Source organism: Aplysia californica, unplaced genomic scaffold (genome assembly GCF_000002075.1).
Source record: "Aplysia californica isolate F4 #8 unplaced genomic scaffold, AplCal3.0 scaffold01005, whole genome shotgun sequence".
Taxonomy (NCBI): Eukaryota; Metazoa; Mollusca; class Gastropoda; order Aplysiida; family Aplysiidae; genus Aplysia; species Aplysia californica.
The window spans coordinates 58,443-60,998 of record NW_004798275.1 but is presented as its reverse complement, the minus strand read 5'-3'; the positions used below and the strand labels follow the sequence as shown (position 1 = coordinate 60,998).

The following is a 2,556-nucleotide window of genomic DNA, read 5'->3' as shown; positions in this document are numbered from 1 at the left end:
TATAAGTTTGTGTGTGTACATGTGCATGGTGGTGGTGGGTATGTGGTGGGTGTTACTGAAGGTTGTCTGTAGGCGGGCTTGCCATGACATTGGGTGTTCGTTCCCAGACCAGAGGCAGAATGAAAGTTGGCGCTGAACTCTCGCAATAAACAGGCTAGGCAAAAAATCACGAGACCGGAAGCCGGAAACCGTTCGGAGAAATAAAGATCGGCACTATTTCTCCGAAAGTTCGGAGAAATAGTCACTTCGTTATTATTATTATTAATAATAATATTGTTATTGGGATGATGATGATAATGACGAAAGTAAGACCCACCTGTCTCCGGATCCAACAACAGAAATGAATTAACAGTTATAGACCTTTGAGCTGAGAAGAACGCAGCTTCCTTCCTTTCTTGGTGAAGCTAAAAATGTGTGGGCAATGTTAAATGTTGCCGTGATGGGGGAGACAGGTCCTGGTTGTCGCCTCTCTCTCTCTCTCTCTCTCTCTCTCTCTCTCTCTCTCTCTCTCTCTCCCTCCGCCTCTCTCTTTCTCGTCTCTTTCTCTCTCGTGCTCGCGGCGCGCAGATCCTCGTCTGGTCTCTTTTCCGACACCGTCAGTCTCAGCAGGTCCCAATCCTCACCTCTCGGTCCGTTGTCGTGACGGTGAACATCCATGCGTGGCGGCCCCCACAAACGATGACCCTGTTTGAGGTAGAGCTGCGCGAAGAATCGATCCTCCAAACCGATTCCCGGTTAGTACTACGTAAAAAAAAAAAGTTCCGATTCTTTTATCCTTTTTTTATTTTTTGGTAATGAAAACAAAGATCGTACCTGACAAGAGTGTTCTTGTTTTGTACTGGAAGCAAAGATCGTACATAACAAGATAGTTCACTTTTTTCTTTGAGCCAATCAAAAAAAGTGTCCTCAAAATTCGGTGGCGCCCTCTTCGAAAAAGTGCGGATTTTGCGAACAGATTTACCCTATTTGTGTGAAAAACAATAAAAGCGAACTAACAAACTGTGGCTATTCTTATTCTTCTTCGGAAGAAACGAAAGAGAGCTTCAAAACAAAGACTGCAGCGCCATCTGAACCAATGCGGTGACTTCAGAGGACACTTTTTTGGCTATGTGAACTATCTTGTTATGTACGATCTTTGATGTAAACCAATGGTTACCAATTACTTTATTCATTAAATTTTTCTTTTATTTAAGAATTTGTTTTTGAAAAAAAAAAGTTGGTGCCTTGCAGTGTTCCGAAATCAAGGTTATCCGAAACCCTGAAGATGTTCGGAGCCAACCAGATAATCAGGAAGAAATCTCAGTTCATTTGAAAGAAATTGGGTTCGGGGATCGAAAACATTCGGGAACTTAACCGCCCAGCACTAGTATGAGGCAAGCGATCTAAAAATAAACCGCGCCCCAGCCAATCAAACACGGCGCACTATCAATAGCTTGGGCACATCTGTCTGTCCGTGTTAGCAAAAATCTAGTATCTAGAGTCTAGCTCATTAATTTGTTCATTTCTTTTTGCCCAGGAAACTTTACATGGCACTTCTGTAGGCCAGAGTCCGATCAAAGTTGTGTTTTTTAAAAGTAATAAATCTTGATGCAGTAATAAAAAACAAAATGTTTCTCTATTTGGACCCTATATGGTCGGTTTTGAGGACAAGCAGGATAACCCAGATTTCGGGGATTTCCAGAAATCTTGACCTGAGCCAAAGTGGGCATTGCCCTACCTAGATCTATAGCAGAAGTTTGGTTTCATTGGTGTGTATATATTTTTGGGGGTTAGAAAGAAAACTCTCATTGGCTTTTAAAGAAACTGAACAAGGGTCCAAAAATTTTACCTTCGATTTTCTCAAAAGAGCATTTTTCGGGATATCCCCCTTGTGTTTGTAAGCGACCGTATTTAAAACCGCTCTTTGGGTTACTACTGCATACACAGGATCACTAAAATGAATGCTCTACAGTAACGTTGCTTACAAATTTCTCATTTTGAGACAGGGACACTCCCCCCCCCTCCCACCCCCCCCCCCTTGCCCCAACATTTCAGTGTGAGATTGAAGAATTCATTCCTTGACTGCCGGGACGTCTCCACGTGAGTCTCGAAAGGTACTCACCCATCTGTCGGACCATGTGTTAGATCTACAGGCCTACAGGTTCATTGAGGGGTCATACATGTTATAAAAAACGTTAAAATTCGCATGATCTCCAAATTTTGATGCTAAATTTGACTGTGTGTAAGGCGTTCTGATGTAAAAAAAAATAAAAAATACGTGAATCAAAATTTTGACAGATGTAACTCGTTTGCTACTTTTGAAGAGTTATTAAATTGTGGATGCGTGTGTGGGCTCCAGTAAAAATTTTGATCAAACTTTTATATTTCGAAGGTGATCGCCGAGGAGACAGAATCGTTTCTTCTTCCCGAGGAGACAGAATCGTTTCTTCTTCTCTCTTACTCTCTCTTTCTCTCTCTTTCTTCACTCTTCCTGTCTCTTCTCCCGCTCACCTTTCCTACCTCTCAATCGCCTCCTCTCTCCCTCTCTCTCTCTCTCTCTCTCTCTCTCTCTCTCTC

At 42.4% G+C, this 2,556-nt stretch overlaps 1 protein-coding gene across 1 annotated transcript in view; it reads right to left on the bottom strand.

The window, feature by feature from the left end:
* LOC101855988 overlaps positions 1 to 682 on the bottom strand; it is a 59,554-nt gene extending 58,872 nt beyond the window's left edge. Inside the window, exon 1 of the mRNA XM_005111108.3 lies at positions 317 to 682. The gene's annotated coding sequence lies outside the window, so the exon portion shown is untranslated. The remainder of the gene's footprint in view (positions 1 to 316) is intronic.
* Positions 683 to 2,556: the final 1,874 nt, after the last annotated feature.